This window comes from Macaca nemestrina, chromosome 8 (assembly GCF_043159975.1).
Source record: "Macaca nemestrina isolate mMacNem1 chromosome 8, mMacNem.hap1, whole genome shotgun sequence".
Taxonomy (NCBI): Eukaryota; Metazoa; Chordata; class Mammalia; order Primates; family Cercopithecidae; genus Macaca; species Macaca nemestrina.
Window position 1 is genome coordinate 34,961,230 of NC_092132.1, and position 19,733 is coordinate 34,980,962.

Genomic DNA, 19,733 nt, shown 5'->3' on the forward strand with positions numbered 1-19,733 from the left:
ATTTTACTGGAGAGGAAAAAGATAGGAAGGGATAACAATCTGTAGTAAAACCATGCCACTTAGCAATACTATTGGTTTCTGGCTTTTTAAATATACTATGCACTGAATCCTCTTTTGAGAGAGTAATTATAATAATTTTAAATACATGAAAACCAAACACGAAGTTCATTAAAATTACATTTCCCAGTTAGGACAAAAGAAATGCAAAAATATGTTTCCTAAAGTTATAATACAGGTTCTCATTGTGAGAATCAATGAAATTTTACACATCACCTATCAGCAAAAATAAATTAACAAAATATCTCTGTTATTCTCTCTTTTTATAATTTTATTTTTTATTTTTTGCTATAGAAGAAGAAGTATTGAATAAGTAAATGTGGGAAACTACAAAGATATGGAGGATACTCTCAAAAACAGATTTTTGAGAGACAATATTAACATATATGAAGTAATTCAAACATAAGCAACATATTGTTCAACCACTTTTCTAAGTCAGAGCCTCTTAAGCTGGGTGAGATATTGACCCCTCAGCCCTCAGGGAAGCCAGGGACCATTCGTTTATCCCTTTGTGCCATATAAATATTGTGTGTTTTATGATATTGCCAATGGTAAAATATATTGGCCTGGACAACACATTTTATAGAGTGCTTAAAAAGGGAAACATTACTATGGATTTCAGGGAAGAAAAAAGATGGGGAATGTGGTTGATAGGATGCTTACAGTATTCAGCATATGAGAAAGCAGATATGTCTGCTTTCTTTCAAGTTTAGAATGCTTAGCTCAAAAGAGATCTGTCTGGCTGGTATCTGTCTGGCTTCTCAAGTTATACTGTCTGGCTGCCTATGTATATTTGAGGATAAGCAAGAGGGAAAGGAGGATAGTGTGAGCGGAAGCCAACGTGATTTTAGAACACTTGCAATTGATTCGCCGATTCAAGAGTCCTACAGAACTCAAGGTCAGTCTAACTCTAAGGTGAAAAACCCAGATCGATTTTGCAGTGGCTGAATGCTTCCCACAGCGCAAGCATATCCAGACCCATATGGAAAAATGTATTAGATTAGAGCATTTAGTTTATGAATCAGGCATGACTTATCTGTCCTTTAATGGAGTATAAAGTAATATTTCTAGTATCCCCCAAAGTGACACAATGTGATTTTAGAGATTCAAAATGAAGGTTCTCATGAGAAACTATTCAAAAATGGAAACAGACAACAGATCATTAATCTTTTAAGGCAAAGGTTTTGGAACCCTTAATTTTTTACTTTATGGAAACTCTAATTGTACTACACTTATCAAAATGTAATCAATGTATTTTTAGAACTTTTTTTAAGAAAATCACATTCTGCAGTTTTAGATGATCTAACCAAATGTATTTTAACTGTAAGAAACATGTATAGGCAAAAGTTATGCTTTTTAAAAATTGTTTCATTAACTGGAATACATAGCTAGCTCATCTTGTGACTACCTTTACAACATAATGAGTTCTTTTTTCCAAGAGATGTTTATATATTTATTTAAGAATAAATCGGATTTCTGAAAATGTTGTCAGGGAATAAATAGCTTTAGTGTCTTTTTATTTTAATAAAATTGGTAAAGCAAAGAAAAGTTATTTGAAGTAAGCTTAATAAATATTAAATGTATTATTATGGTATTTGATGTTCAAAGTACCTATACACATTTTACAGGCAATTTTTATATTTAAAACCCTTTTATTTCTCTGAGGCCACTATTAAAATAGCTGACAGAGGATAATTTATTTTGTTCAGTGAATTCCTGATTGTTGTACAAGTTCTCTCACCTTTCATTCAACAATTCATCTTTCTGAAGTGATTTATTTTACTGTTTCCAGACATGCTTTATTACCTACAGACTTGGCATGTGCTTTTTCTTCCTTTGTTTCTGGAAATTGACTGAGTCCTAACTAGTATGCACATTATAACAAGTTATAAACTTGCAACATTTTACATTATTACAGAAATCCTGTTGTCTTGTTTTCATAATTTTACAAACATGCCTATATGCTGTTGTATAAAATTAAGAAAATATTAAGATGTAAATATATATATTATGTCAGATTATCTTTGATAAATAGGATGCAATTGTAGGGCCAGGCCCTGTGGCTCATGCCTGTAGTCTCAGCACTTTGGGAGGACGAGGTGGGCAGATCACCTGAGGTCACGAGTTCGAGATCAGCCTGGTCAACGTGGTGAAACTCCATCTCTACTAAAAATACAAAAATTAGTCAGGCATGGTAATGCACGCCTGTAATCCCAATACTTGAGAATCTGAGGTAGGAGATTTGCTTGAACGTGGGAGGCAGAGGTTATAGTGAGCCTAGATTGTGCCACTGCACTCCAGCCAGGGAAAAAGAACGAGACTCCATTTCAAAAAGAAAAAAAAAAGTAATTATATTACATATTAGGTGGCAAAATCAATAGTGAAATAGTATTAGGGGTATCAGAAATATTTATCGTTATCTCATGAGAATGTATCTGCTTAGTTTCTGATTAGTAGAGAAATGCTCCAACATGCAAGTGGCAATTATAGGAAAGAAAAAGAGATTACTTTTTATATTTTATATGCTAATGATATTGTGTTTAACTTGATGGTGTAAAAGAGAAAAATTAAAGACTAATAACTTTAATTAATGAGATTTAAAAAAAAACTGGGATCCAATGGATATAAACACTATGGCTTGTCGATATCTGTGTCATTGGCAAAGTTGTTTTCTCCAATTTTTTATTTGTAAAATTTCCCCTTCCAGCTCTGAAGTTCTATAATCATCTGCCACCAAAACATGTTATTGTAATTCTGAGATTATTTTACATATATTTTTTCACTTTACTCATATACACACACACACACACACACACACACACACACACGTGTGTGTGTGCACGCAACATACATATTTTGGTTTATTGACAAACAGTTGAATGTCTAGGAACTTTTTTTTTTTTTTTAGCTAACAACTATTAATTTGTATTCTGCTCCTTAGATGCACTTGCTTACAAGTTCAAAATCAGGCTGTGTTTGAAAAAGCAAAATTTAGATAAGAAATAATTACATCAGGGAACAGCAAAATGCTTTTGAACACTAGCTTGATCTATTATTCTTATTAGAATCTCCTTTGAAAGGATATTCTTTAAAGTGAGGCTGTACCTTTGAAACATGGCAGAAAGCTTTTGGAAAGTCTCAGGAAAAAGTTCAATAGGAATAAACACGCGGAAAATGTTCCTGCTTTTGCTCAACAATTAATTTTATGTAAATAAGAAATACATTGACTCCCCTTTGTTATAAAAGTTGCCTCTAATGTTACCTTTCCCTCAGTCTCTGGTTTGCTTTTTTAAACAATTTTAATGACTTCTTTCAGCATGCTTTATAAGCAATTTATGCCATTTTCTATTTGAAAACTTTCCAGATGGAGAGTTCTGTCATGAAGCTGAGTGCCTTTATCTCAAACTTTGCCAAGCAAAAGGCAGAAATGTGGGAGTCATGACTATATAAATGGTTGATGAAATTGTAAGACTGGGTTATATGAGAGAGAGGGACATCAAATATACACCAGCCATGGGGAAGTATTATGGTAGGAAAAGGAAAAGGAAGAGTGCGTCGTGTTTTAGAAGGTAAGGAACAGGAAAGTTTTGGTAATTAACAGTTGGTGCATATTGCCTAATGCTTTGGATTTCAATTAGGATAAGAGCTAAGTCATTCACATTGACATTGGATAATATAGAGGATGAATGCCCTTGATGAAGCTGGATTAGACAGACTTTGAAGAAAAATGATGAAAAGTATTCTTAGTTGAAGAATGAATGTGAATATGAGAAAGTCAGTTAGTGAGTCTAAAATACTCTGAAAAGGTAAGTTGAGCAAGAATATAGAGCTAACTACTGGTAACTAAACATGATATAGATGGAAAGCTTTTTTTTGTTTGTTTTGTTTAGAAACATGTACTAAAGTGGGAAACTAGAGCCAATAGAGAGGGAGAGATTAAACATAAATAAGAATAAGGATGGCCTTTGAGTCAGAAAAACAAAGCATTACAGAAGAAAGTAGCCATAAATATGGGGTAAGTAAAGTGAGAATGGCTGCATATACAGAAAAATGAACACATGTGGATGGGAATAGGAAGTTGGTCAACCTCACTCTTTTATTTCCTTTATATAGTGAATTAAGAGGCTTTCTTATATACTTAAAGACTAGGTATTTTTAATGTAATACATTAAGTTATAATTCTAGTACAAAAAGTCACACTTTGTTTCTTCCTCCTTTTCAGTATCTAGTGATACCGATAAGTGTATATTTAAGAGCATGCTCTATCTTATGGACATTAATAAATTAGTTTTCATTTTAGAGGTAAAGACTATGTCACCTTCTAACTAGAGATGGTCTCTGAAAACTAATAGATTATTAATATTTTTTTTACAAATAAAATTATCCTATTCAAATATACATTATTAAAACCTCTTATGAAAAGCCTTTTGAGGTTTGTTATTCCAGAGCCATTGCTAAAAAATGTGATGTGAATAGTTACATTGGGGTTGTGCAATGTAGCAGTTGCTTTTATGATCCAAGAGTCACGGATCCGCCACATGTTCCACTTGGTCATAAGGTTACTCCTCTGATGGCTACAAGGCAATTTCAGAGATTAGATCCATGCATAAAAAGAGCTCTAATTTGGTGTGTTAAAGAACAAGGATGATAGTTACTCCACTGTAGGCCAACTGGTGCTTTCCTCATTTCCTACATCCAGATATTAATGAAAGCAACTCAAGATACATGCTCATATAAATGAAGTCTGTTTTAAAACTATGGAATCCTCTGGTTTTTATATATAAATTATATATATATATATATTTCCATAAAGTATATATATATTTAGAAAAATTTCTAAAAATTATTTTTCTTTCTCAAATTTTTAGCTGATAAATAATTACATATTAAGAATTCATTAATCAGTTCCTACTAAATGGAACTCTTCAATGATACTAGTCTTAACAGGAATAATGAAGTAAATTTCTAGTGTATTTCAAAACATCCTTATCTTTTAGTTATTTACTATTTTTTAGATATTTACTGCACTCAATATACTTGACAGTGCACTAGAAGAACAAAATAAACAGAACATACATTTCTGTACTTTACTGATGATATCATTGCCATTTGTTTTGCCTCAAAGAAAGAGATTGGCATCCCTCTTTTTTTCTCTAAAAAGCACCATTTATTTTTCCTCAAAGCCATGAAAAGTTTTTTTTTTTCTTTTGTGTTTCTAAAGCATTCAGACACCCACGAGGTCAGTCTCATACTTAGTGATAAGCTGAAAACCATAATAATAATTTGTGGATTTGCAGATGAATATATATAGTTTAGACAAGTTTAATGGAAGGAAAATTGAAATTCTCTGCTTAATAAGAAAACTCAAGTTTGGTCTGGGGCTTAGCAGAGGAAAAGGAAAGGCCTCGGCAAGATGACAAGGGTCTGGAGCAAGAAGAAAATGAATAGGTAGTGAAAAATTACCTTTCTTAGGAAATGCCTGATGCATTTCTAGAAAAAGTGATGCCTAACATTGGATTTAAAGTTATTTCCCCATGGGAAATGGTAGTTCATACCTGTAATCCCAACAGTTTGGGAGGTCAAGGTGGAAGGATCACTTGAGTCCAAGTGTTCAAGACCAGCCTGTGCAACATGTTGAGACCTCATCACTACAAAAATAAAAATTAAAAACGAAAGTTATTTCCAGCACCATGTGATAATTACATTCTGCTACTCCCTAACCTTCAGAAAGGTCTGTCAACTAAAACCACCTGGTGACAGGGTAAATAGGTGTGAATGAAGTGGCAGTGACAAAATCTAGCACAGGGCACCACTGTAGAAGTAAGTTAAAGCAGAAAAGGCAGCTGTGTAGGCTGATTCATCAACAAAAATGAAAGAAACTACTTGTTCTACATGTAATAGAAGAATGGGATCTTTAAGGTGGAGGACAGATGTTCAAATGCTACTTAACATCTATAGCAAATACTTATAATGCCCAAATTGCCTCATTTCCAGAGAAATCTGAGTGAGACAGCAGAGCAGAGCAGAATCTGAGTGAACATAGATTCACTGCAACCCTTTCTATGTCACTATTGTCTTCTAAATTGGAAAAGTATTAAAAATAACATGCAATAGTTTAAATTAATCAACCCTAAGCAAACCACATTAAATATGTGAAAACACACTTTTAATATATTAACATTGTGAAAAGGTGGGTAAGTGAGAAAGGTTAAGCAGTGCCCCCTTTCGAGCAGAGGGGGAAACTTTTGTGAGGGTTTGAAGAAGGCAGATCACTGAGAAGTTGCTTCCTGAGCAAGAACAAATTATATTCCAGGGCTAATGAGAACATGAGAGAGGGTGAATTATCAGCCTCTTATAGCTATTATTAATCTATGGTTTCCAGCAATTTGCTTGGATTCTAAGAAATATTTAAGGCATTTCAAGGCAGGCAAGACTCTGAGAGGCATCACAACTTTCTTGTAAGTTTCATTATGAAACAGTTGAGTCAAAATTCTATTCATTAATTTACTTTTTTTTTTTTTTTTTTTTTAAGTATTTACCAAACACTGGAGAAGCAGCTATGAATAAGACCTATTTTGTTTTTGCCTTTCTGGAGTTTGTTGGTATTCTGGAGGAGCAGAGAAATAATAAGAACGTCTGTTGCTCTTTCTTCTGGTTACTATGACTACCTAACAAATTACCCCAAAATGCAGTGGCTTAAAACAATAACAAACATCCATCTGCCATTTGCACAGGACTGAGAGGGTGCAAAGGTTAGGGGTTGAAATCATATAAGGGCTCATTATTTACATGTGTAATGTTGGAGGCTGACTGTGAACTGAAACTTTTCTGTCAGGTGGAGGAACTATACACAGGCTTACTACGCCTGAGTGTTCTCAAAAGATGGTGTGTGGATTCTAAGTACTAGCAGTCAGAGAAAGGGGAGTGGGGGGGGGCGGGGGAGAGAGAAAGAGGGGGAGAGAGAGAGAGAGAAACCTGTACTTTTATTGTTTTGGGTTTTGACCTATCCTTGAAAGTCACCCAGCATTATGTATTAAAGCACATTCTATTCATTGCAACAGTCATTATGTCCAACCCAGATTCAAAAGGAGGGGAAACAGACACCATTTAATGTGTGGTGACAAGGTTCTAAAAATTTGTGAACTGAAATGTGTCTGTGGTCATTTTCGGTATCTGCAATTTGGCACATTTTGTTATTTCAGCTTCTAATTTAATAAACAAAAACTTGAACATAGTATTATTTTAAAATACACATTTACTTAAAAATCTTTCATATTAAATGTATTTATGTCTCTTTATAGTTTTATTATTACTACTACTACTATTATAATTGGCTTGTAAACTTCCAAATCCCATTGGTCTTTAACTTTTTCTCAGTTAGAGACTAAAAGTTTGAGTGTAACATTCAAAAGTCAACATTGTAAGAAGTCTAGTGAAAAGACCTACATTAAATTTATTGGTTCAGAATATTTAACTTGAAATGTTTCTTCAGAAGAAAGTAGCATTTTATCAAGTGGTTTTTCACATTAACCTATAGAGAAAATATTATAAATAGACTGTGTCTACTACCCCCAGCTCACTCCAATAATAATTAGCATTCTGTTTTACTTCATGGTCATTTAACCTAGAAGAACTTGTTGCCCTGGCATAATGTAAATAAAGCTTTATCACAAGTAAGAATTCTATGTCATATAATATCATTCTAACACATTCTCTGTGTTATGTTCTACAGTAGAAATTGGTTCACCCTTAACAACAACAACAAAAAGTGACACAGCTCCAGGTAAAGAAAACAATGAAAAAAAACATAATTCTTAAAAAAATGTATTAGAAAAATGCAAAGAACATGCCAGTTTTGTTCAGATTAAAGGTAAGAGTCCATTAAGGTAGAAAGGGTCATTGCTGAAATGATTACAGTAGTCAAATGGCATCATCAAGCCTAAACTTCATCATTTTTTTTTAAAGGTTAGTAGGCAAGAGAATCTCTCTGCTCTTTGAAAATGTCAAATAAAATGTTACTTTTCCAAAGTGTGAATCATTGTTAATCTAAACATTTCAAGGACAAATAATATTAAGGAAATAAATACATTAACATTGATATAAGGACACTGAAAGAGAAAGAATAATGAAAGACTTACAAATGCAGTAGTAAAACAGTAGAACTAAAAGAAAACAAAAGGTAGAATGGTGGTTACAAGAGGAAGGAGAGTGGAGAGAATGAGGAGGTGATGGTCAAAGGATACAAATCCTCAATTAGACAGCAGGAAATTTTTTTTTTAAATTTGAGACATATTACACAGCATGATGAATACAGTAAATGATATATTTTACATTTCAAAATTGCTAAGAGAATAACTTTCAAAAATTCTCATGACAATAAGTATTTGATGTGATGGATATGTTAATTGGCTTGATTTAATTATTCCACATCTTATTCATAAATTATAACATCACTTTTCACCCCACAAATATATACAACTATAGTTTGTCAATTTACATTTACAAATAAAATTCAGAAATTCAAGTACAGAGAAAAGAAAATTACTAAAACAGAAATAATAGGCAGAATTAAATGAACACAATTTGTGATAACACAACCTAATGGACTCACTTAAGAATAGGAGACCAGGGTACAGTCTTTGCAGTAATTAGCTATTACTTCCTCTATCTCTCTGTACTTCAATTTCTTTCTTAAAAAAGTAGTATTTGTCATGTACTACCTGGCAAGGCTGCTATAAATTAATACTAGTTTGTTCGTAACAGTTTTACATTAAGTTGGAGTCGGTTTCCAATTTTTGTGATTTTTAAACATAGATCTTTTGCCCATAAGCTAATGTACTAATATAACTGACTTTCTAAAAATAGAATTTCCAAATAAAAGAATATGTGCATTTTAAATTTTGAAGTATGTTAAACATATGGTTTATAGTATATAATACTGGCAGCTTGGCTGGTCATGTTTCTCTAATAAAATCACACAAGATAAGCCAATATTTTCAACTACCTGAGATGTAAAAACAAAAGAATGTGGAATATTTGGGAGTTCTTTATTCTTGAATTCCTGATGCCTAGAAGAGACCTAGTGTATGCACAGCACAACTTGCTAAAGTGAACCAAGAGATTAAAGATGGTCATCAAATCCATATGCATGTCAAACATTGGGCCGTTCCCAATAAACATGTCTCTCGCGACATGCTCTTCTCACATGAAGTACTCTTCTTCAAAGCTCATAGAAGTTCTTGTGAAGAACGACATATATAATTTATTGTCTTATATACTTCAATCCACAGTGGCTTATTCTCTTTTCTTAGGCAATTACACAAACTCCTGTCAAACAGAGATCCATCGTAATTGTATTTTTTTTAAAAAAATATGCTTTAAATTTTATTTTGTATAAAATGTATGGTTATCATGGGATAATTTTATACATTTATGAGAATTTTTAATGCTAAAAATACGTTCAGAGCTTGGAAAGCATTCTTGTTCTTCTTCTTAGAAGAAAGAAGCTAAATAAACAGAATATCAACAACTCTTATCAGATACATTAGAGAATTCATGTCACAGGACAACTTGTAACCCCAAAACTATAGAATAGAAAAGCAAATGCAAAAAATGTGATCATTTTTATATACTCACAGAGCTCTCTGTTCTCCTTAGCCAGGTCTACCGTCAAAAAAAAACTATTTTAGCATTGCCTAAACAACCTGAGTTTTACCAAAACCTGACCAACCTAGGGGAAGAGAAATATCTAATCCTAACCCCTTCTAGCCTTCAATTTAGAAAAAGAGAAATACCCAACTTAGGCTCACTAAAACCTAATTTGAGGACTACACAATGTTACCTCCACCACCACCACTCACACATGCCATATCATCACAACAATAAAGCTCCTGTATAATAGCAAGTGGTTACAGCTTATTTAAAGAGTACCAGAGAAAACCCAAATACAAAGGAGACTAAAACAATAACACTAGGAAAAATTTTAATTTCTTACACTACAGCTATAACAAAGAATAAAAGAATCCTAAATCCTAGCTAGCTAAACAGAAAACCTCACACTCAAGTCATGTCTTTGTTAGTTTCTATAACTCAATTACAGCATGCCCACTTTTTATGTTTGTTTGTTTTGTTTTGTTTTGTTTTGTTTTGTTTTTTGAGACGGAGTCTTGCTCTGTCGTCCAGGCTGGAGTGCAGTGGCGTGATCTCGGCTCCCTGCAAACTCCGCCTCCTGGGTTCACGCCTTTCTCCTGTCTCAGCCTCCCGAGTAGCTGGGACTACAGGCGCCCGCCACTACGCCCGGCTTGTGTGTGTGTGTGTGTGTGTGTGTGTGTGTGTGTGTGTGTGTGTGTGTGTGTGTTTAGTAGAGACGGGGTTTCACCTGTTAGCCAGGATGGTCTCGACCTCCTGAGCTCGTGATCCGCCCGCCTTGGCCTCCCAAAGTGCTGAGATTACAGGTGTGAGCTACGGCGCCCAGCCAACATGCCCACTTTTAGCAAAAATTACCTGGCATATTAAAAGACAAAAAGCACAGTTTGAAAAGAAAAGCAAGCAAGCATTAGGCTCAAATATGGCAGAAACTTTGAAATTATTAAACTCAAAACTTTAAATAACTCACACATATGCCAAAATCTTTAATGGAAAAAGTGAACAACCTACAAGAATAGATTCCTAATGTAACAGAGAGATGGGAAATGTAAAATAGAATCAAAACAAAATGTTCCAAATTAAAAACATCGTAACAGAAATGAAAAACGTATTTGGTGGTATCATCAGTGCACTGGCCACAGACAAGGAAAGGAATCATTGAACTTGATCTATGCTATGTGTGGAAACTTGAAAAAAAAGGAACTGAAAGATGTGTTAATAGAAATTTGCAAAACTGAAATGCAAAAGAAAAATGAATGAAAACAGAAGAGTATATCCAAGAAATATGGGTTAATTTCAGAAGGTATAACATGGATGTAATAAAGATATCATAAGGAGAGGAAAAAGAAACAGAAAAAATAAGTAGTAATGATTGAGAAATTTTCAAAAATATTGCCAAACACCAAATCACAGATCAAACAAGCTCAGAGAACACAAAACAGAATAAGTACTAAAAACATACACATAGACATATTATTTTCAACCTGCAGAAAATTTGAGCAAAGAGAAAATCTTGAAGAAGTTGAGAAAAAAAAACCTTACTTATAGAGAAATAAGGGTAAGAATTACATTAAGTATTTTGTTAGAAACCATGAAGGTTATTAGCTCGACAGGGTTGTTCATACCTAAAATTCTGGTGCTGCAGAAGGCAGAAGGATCACTTGAAGCCAGGTGTTCAAGACCAGCCTGGACAACATAGTGAGATTCTGCCTACACACACACACACACACACACACACACACACACACACACAAATAATAAAAGTAAAAAATAAAAAATAATAAAAATTAAAATTAAAAAAAAAAAATTCCCAGGAATGATGACTTGTGCCTGTAATCCTAACTACTGCAGAAGCTGTGGTAAGAGGACTACTTGAGTCCAGGAATTTCAGGCGGCAGTGAGTTTGGAGGGAATATAGTTTAATGTTTAAAGAGAAGTGTTGAAAATCCAAAACAAAACTCCACTAACCTAGAATTGTCTCTTCAGTGAAATTATCCTTCAAAAGTAAGGAGAATAGAATTCCTAAGATAAACAAAAAATGAGGGAATTTGTGACCAATAAACATGTCTTGTGAGAAATGTTAGAAGTTCTTGACAGAGAAGGAAAATAATATAGGTCCAAAGTGTGAATGTACATAAAGAAAAAAAAAAAACTAGAGAAGAAATACAGTTAAAATTTAAAAAATTAATATATATATTATTTTTTATTTTTTTAAATTACACTTTAAGTTCTAGGGTACATGTGCACAATGTACAGGTTTGTTACATATATATACATGTGCCATGTTGGTGTGCTGCACCCATTAACTCATCATTTACATGATGTATATCTCCTAATGCTATCCCTCCCCCCTACCCCCTCCCCACAATAGGACCCAGTGTGTGATGCTCCCCTTCCTGTCTCCAAGTGATCTCATTGTTCAGTTCCCACCTATGAGTGAGAACATGTGGTATTTGGTTTTCTGTTCTTCTGATAGTTTGCTGAGAATGATGGTTTCCAGCTGCATACATGTCCCTAAAAAGGACACAAACTCATCCTTTTTTATGGCTGCATAGTATTCCATGGTGTATATGTGCCACATTTTCTTAATCCAGTCTGTCACTGATAGACATTTGGGTTGATTCCAAGTCTTTGCTATCGTGAATAGTGCCCCAATAAACATACGTGTGCATGTGTCTATATAGCAGCATGACTTATAATCCTTTGGGTATATCCCCAGTAATGGGATGGCTGGGTCAAATGGTATTTCTAGTTCTAGACCCTTGAGGAATGGGATTCCTCAAGGGTCTAGAACTAGAAATACCATTTGACCGAGCCATCCCATTACTGGGGGTATACCAAAAGGATTATAATTTATATTTTTAATTGACCAAAGAGATAACAATTTGTTCAAGGTAGCAGCAATGTATGTGGTGATTACAGAGTGTGGATAAATGAAGTAAATGACTGCAATATTATCAGGTTTGACACGGTAAAATTTGGAATGCTCTGTTATAAAATACTTAAACTAACAGTGAAGTGACATAGTTATTTGAAAGGGGACTCAGATTAGTTATAAATGTATATTGTAAATTGTAAAAAACTCATTAAATTTTTTGAAACAACATAATTGTTATAATAAAAGAGGAGAGAATATGGAATTATATAAAGGCAAAATTAGAAGCACAGGAGACAGAAAAATATAGAAAACAAAAAAGAAACAACAAGGGCAATGAATAGAAAACAGTTACAAAAAATAGATTCTAATCCAATGAAGACAATAATCACTCTTAATGTAAATAGTATAATATAAATTTTAAAAATAGACAAATAACATCATGATAGATACAAAAACGAGATCCAACTATATGTTGTCTACCAGAAACCCATATAAAATATAAAAACATAGAATAAAAAGTGATGGGATAGAGAAAGACAAATCATGCTAAAACAAATTAAAAAAAAAAAAGCTGGGCTGGGTGCGGTGGCTCACATCTGTAATTCCAGCACTTGGGGAGGCCAAGGTGGGCAGAACATGATGTCAGGAGTTTGAAACCAACCTGACCAGCCTGATGGAAACCCATCTCTACTAAAAATACAGAAATTAGCTGGATGCGGTCGGGCACGCCTGTAATCCCAGCTACTCAGGAGGCTGAGGCAGGAGAATTACTTGTATCCAGAAGGCAGAGGTTATAGTGAGCCAAGATCATGCCACTGCACTCCAGCCTCGGTGACAGAGCGAGACTCCATCTCAAAAAAAAAAAAAAAAAAATAGCTGGAGTAGCTATTTGAGTAGCTATTTTAATTTCAGAAAATCAGACTTCAGAACAAGGAAAATCTTCTGGAATACTAAGAGGCATATAACCATAAATAGTCAATTATTTAAGAAGAAAAAGTAGTCCTTAATATGTATTAAATCAGAAACAGAAGAGGGCTCATGAACCTTTAAATTTCATTAGAAATATGATAAAAATACTATGCTTGCAAATTTGATAAATAAGAAGGACCAATTATTTAAATATGTAATCCGGAATATACTTTTTGTTACTGATTTACCTTGAAACAGTTGATATGCTAAGCATTCAGTACTATTTCAAAATATTATATTGCTTTTTATACATTAATACAATCTATTTAATGGAGACTGCTTCTACCATATTGTCAGTCAATTCACATTCCTTGAACACCTCTCATTTACCAGTAAAATAGTATTTCTCACATTGTATTAATTAGCAAAACAACTGGTGTTATCAGAAGTAAAGAAAATTCAAACATTTACACTTTCCCTTCTGATTTGTGTCTTTCAAGTGCTAATATAATCTTTCCTAAGGAAGATATTCTTGATTATATTATGTATTAGTTTATTTGCGTGCTGCTATGAAGAAATACCAGAGACTGGGTAATTTATAAAGAAAAGAGGTTTAATTGACTCACAGTTCCGCCTGGCTGACGAGGCCTCAGGAAACTTATAATCATTGTGGAAGGTATCTCTTCACAGGGAGGCAGGAAAGAGACTGAGTGCCAAATAAAGGGGGAAGCCCCTGATACAACTATCAGATCTTGTGAGAACTCACTCAGTATCACAAGAACAGCATGAAGGAAACCACCTTGTGATTCAATTATCTCCACCTGGTCTTGCCCTTGACATGTGGGGATTATTACAATTCAAGATGAGATTTGCGTGGGGACACAGAGCCAAATCATATCACTCTGCCATTGACCCCTCCAAAGTCTCATGTCCTCACATATCAAAACACAATCCTGCCCTTCCCACAGTACCCCAAAGTCTTAACTTATTTCAGCATTAACTCAAAAGTCCACAGTCCAAAATGTCACCTGAGACAAAGCAAGTCCCTTCCATCTATGGGCCTGTAAAATGAAATCAAGTTAATTACCTCCAGATACAATGGAGATACAGGCATTGGGTAAATACACCCATTCCAAATGGGATAAATTGGACAAAACAAAGGGGCTACAGGTCCCACGCAAGTCTGAAATCTAATAGAGTAGTCATTAAACCTTAAGGTTCCAAAATGATCTCCTTCAACACCATGTCTCACATGTAGGTCACACTGATGCAAGAGGTGGGTGCTCATGGACTTGAGCAGCTCTGCCCCATGGCCCTGCAGGATACAGTCCCCTTCCTGGCTGCTTTCACAGACTCGTGTTGAGGGTTGGCAGTTTTTCAAGGTGCATGGTACAAGCTGTTGGTGGATCTACCATTCTGGGGTCTGAAGGACACTGTACCTCTTCTCACAGCTCCACCAGACAGCATCCCAGTGTTGACTCTGTGTGGGAGCTCCAATCCCACATTTCCCTTCAACACTGCCCTAGAAGAGGTTCTCCATAAGGGTTCCACCCCTGCAGCAAACTTCTGCCTGGACATCCAGGTGTTTCCATACATCCTCTAAAATATAGGTGGAGGTTCCCAAACCTCAATTCTTGACTTCTGCACACCCGCAGGCCCAACTCCACATGGAAGCTGCCAAAGCTTGGGGTTTACACCCTCTGAAGCAATGGCCTGAGCTGTACCTTGGCTGCTTTAGCCATGTCTGGAGCAGATGTGACACAGGGTACAAACTCCCAAGGCTTCACACAGCAGGGGGACCCTGGACCTGGGCTAAGAAACAATTTTTCCCTCCTAGGCCTCTAAGCCTGTGATGGGAGGGGCTGCTCTGAAGGTCTCTGACATGGCCTGAAAACATGTTTCCCATTGTCTTGATGAATAACATTCGGTTCCTTGCTACTTACACATATTTCTGCAGCTGGCTTCAATTTATCCACAGAAAATGAGTTTTTTTCTATTGCATCCTCAGACTGAAAATTTTCTGAACTTCTATGCTCTGCTTTCCTTTTAAATATACATTCCAATTCCAAACAATATCTTTGTGAATACATAAAACTGAATGCTTTTAACAGCACTCAAGTCATCTCTTGAACAGTTTGAGGCTTAGAAATTTTGCTTCCAGATACCCTAAATCACCTCTCTCAAGTTCAAAGTCCCACAGATATCTAGGGCTGGGGCAAAATGCTACCGGTCTCTTCGCATAGCAAGAGCCACCTTTACTCCAGTTCTCAACAAGTTCCTCATCTCCATCTGAGACCACCTCAACCTGAACTTCATTGTTCATATCACTATTAGCATTTTTGTCAAAGCCACTCAACAAGTCTCTAGTAAGTTCCAATCTTTCCCACATTTTCCTCTTCTTCTGAGCCCTCCAAAGTGTTCCAGCCATTGCCTGTTACCCACTTCCAAAGTTGTTTCCACATGTTCCAGTATCTTTACAGCAGTGCCCCACTCTCTGTGGTACCAATTTACCCATTTACCAATTCATTAGTTTGTTCTCACACTGCTATAAAGAAAGACCAAAGACTGGGTAACTTATAAAGAAAAGAGGTTTAATTGACTCACAATTCTGCATGGCTGGGGAGCCCTCAGAACACATAATCATGGCAGAAGGCAGCTCTTTAGACAGTTTTCAGAGAGAGAACCAGTACCAAACGAAGGGGGAAGCCCCTCCTAAAACCATCAGATCTTGTGAGAACTCCCTCACCATCACGAGAAGAGCACTGGGGAAACTGCCCCCATGATGCAATTATCTCCACTTCGTCCTGTCCTTGACATGTGGGGATTATTACAACTGACGGTGAGATTTGGCTGGGGACACAGAGCCAAACCATATCATATTATTTGGAATACTTGAGTAGTATAGATTGAAAAATATAATTGAGAATATAAATGATATTATGTTATTTATACAATTATATTATTCTGCATATTGAGTATTATAAATCAAATCTCTCTTTTTTCTGTCTCTCTCTCTCTGCCTCTCTCTCATGCTCTTTCATGCCCACCTATCTCCCTTCTACCTTGACTCCCTGTTTTCTTGCACATAAATACATGCATAGGCATCATTGTCTATGTTGAACATTTTGCAAAACCTAAAAACTATATTTGGCAAATTTTATCAGGTAGTCACTCCCACTTAGTTCCTGGGTTTGGATCATGATTGTTAGCCAAAAATAGTGACTTATTCTTATCCAGAGCTTAATTCAAATTAAGGATGTGGCAGTTCTTGCTAATGAGATGTATGAATATTCTACTGGACAGTGTGTGTATATGCATGGCAGAAGATTTTTTGCTGAAAAATCTGTTCTTTCTTGTAAATGTGATAGATGCCTTTTGCTCTCTTCTTGTCCTTACTGTTTGGTTGTTATTTTTTTGATTGCATGTCTGGAACTCTACCAGCCATTTTGCAATCAGATGGCAAGTCTGCGATTCAAAGCTCTCAGTGTGGATAGAGGCATGGAGGTGTAGAAAGAGCCTGGGTTTCCTACTGATATTGTTAAGGTAATACACCAGCTTTGGCTTCTAATAAAAGGTCAATATTCTCATGCTATCAGCCATTGCAAATCAGGCAATTTTGCCAAAATGTCATACCTGGCACAGCTGTTCACAAAAACGAACTTGCTTATTGGTAAGACAAACTTATTTAGATACAGCTGAACCAAAAAAAAAAAAAAAAAATCCCTGAAATGAAAGAAGAAAGGTATTCATGAACAATTGTTCCTTGTGTGTTTCTAAAGGAAGAAAAGAGAAAGTATACAACTCCTACTATCCAGGGATGAGGACCAGGAAGAAGAGAGTTTTGGAAAAGTGGGAGAGAAAGCATTAACTGCCCTAAAAGCATTTTCACAATTTTCCATTTAACTTGCTCTGGTAGGGTACTGAAAATATGATAGAGAAAGATATTGTTGTGGAACGAATAGAGGTTGTTAAAGGGAATTTCATGTCCAAGTGTCAGATTGCCCAATTTTTGCCACATGAAAGTTGTTTCATTTCTTGCTGCTGATATAGTGCTTATAATTGATATAGTGCTTATAACTAATAGTGCATATGACTAATATAGTGCCCCAATTTTACATTTGCCTGAAGATACATGATCTTTAAAAATAAACTCTATAATGTTACTTCCTTTTAGTTACATTTGCAGTATCAATTTTGATACTACCTTACACATTTTGACTATCAGGTGGCTATGATGGGTGGACATATGGATGAGGCTGACTCAAGACTTTAAAGATACAAAGAACATGCACAAAATTGAAAATCATTCTCCAGTAAATCAGTGTTTATAAAGTACTCTGGGACATTCTGTAAATGGTTTCTTACAATGTCTGTTGCTGTAATAACATCTGGTCATAGGAAAGTGAACGATGAAAGAGAGAAAGTTAAAGCAAGACAGTCTCCACTGGTAGTAGCTTCCAAGGCATGCGTCATCTTTACTGACATTTTAAAGTATATATAAAAATACGTCATTTGTTTGGGTTAGTTTTGATGATGGATTGTCATTTAATTGTATCTTCTGTGTAACTCCTTCTGTAAGTTCAACCCCTTAAAAGGCAGATGTTTCAGGCATTTTGGGTCTTACAAATTTAATGGGTTACTATTTTTTTTGTGTGTGTGTGGCAAGTGGTGTTTCCAGAATGATGATGTAAGTTTTCAGAATAGCTAATGAGATCGAAATCTCTGAAATTATAATTATGTGCCTTGATTTTGTTTATAAAGAAATAAATTTGGTGGCATCAGTTTCTTAAAATAGGCAAAATGACACAGTACTCTAGTGATACTTGTTTGGAAATATAGATAATATGAGTTAGAAGGAATTGCTTGTAGTCAGGAGAATTGGATAACTTCATGACCTTTTACTTGTAATGTCAATTAGCTATTTCTCTTCATGTTTATCTGATCTATAGATGATTAACCATAAAGTCACAAAGACTAGTGATATGAAAAAAATTTAAGCCCTCAATAAGTAAATTAGTCCTAATATGGGCAACTTACCTTGACACTTTACATATAATTATTCTGAACTTCTCACTTCTTGACCTTCACGTGTTACTTAAACTTCTAGTCTTTTTCATATATAGTTTACTCTTTCAACACTTTGTCCCCACCCATATGATAAACTCAGATTTAACCATCCTTTGGGTTCCTGCTTAGATTTCTGTTTATTTCAGTAATCTTTTCTCGCCAGCAAATCTGGATTAGGTGCCTTGTTTTTTAAATTCCATAATTTCTCTGACAAAACACGTTACATATTTAAATTGTGTTTATCTCTGTGAAGTCCATGTTTAAAACTCTCTATAACACCATAATTCTTACCACACTGTATTAAAATATACCAATTTAAATATTTACAAGGTTTAATAAAGTGATTTTTTTAAAGCGTTAAGTATTAGAGAAAAGATTTACTTACAAAAATAGTTACTACTCAAATTTTTCTATAAATACTTCTAAGCTATCTGGTTGTATTTGTGTTCTGTGACTTCCATAATAAATTATTGCAAAGTTAGTTTCTTAAAAAAATAAATTTATCATCTCTTGTAGCTCTGTATTTCAACAGTTTTGTTGGTTGGTTGGTTGGTTGGTTGATTTTTAAGTTAGGGTCTCACTACGTTGCTCAGGCTGGATTTGAATTTCGGGGGCTTAGGTGATTCTCCTGCCTCAGCCTCCTCAGTGGGTGGGGTTACAGGCATGTGCCAACATGCCCATCTTTGCCTGTCAGAATCCATCTGCAACCATCATTAACAAAAACAAATTAACTGACAGATAACAGTGTATGTTTGTTTTTTGTTTGGTTGCTGTGTGGTTTTTGTTTTGTTTTGTTTTGTTTTTTTTGGTTTTATTTTTTTGAGATGGAGTCTTGGTCTGTCTTCCCCAGGTTGGAGGAGTGCAGTGGTGCAATCTCGGCTCACTGCAGCCTCCACTTCTCGGGTTCAAGCGATTCTCCTGTCTCAGCCTCCCAAGTAGCTGAGACTACAGGCATGTGCCACCACACAAAGCTAATTTTGTATTTTTTGTATTTTCATGATGTTGGCCAGGCCAGTCTTGAACGCCTAACCTCAGGAGATCCACCCACCTCAGCCTCCCAAAGCGCTGGGATTATAGGAGTGAGCCACCACGCCCAGCCGACCCACTAACAGTGTATGTTTTTGTTGCATACAATGTGATTTTTGAAGTATATAAACATTGTGGAATGGTTAAATCT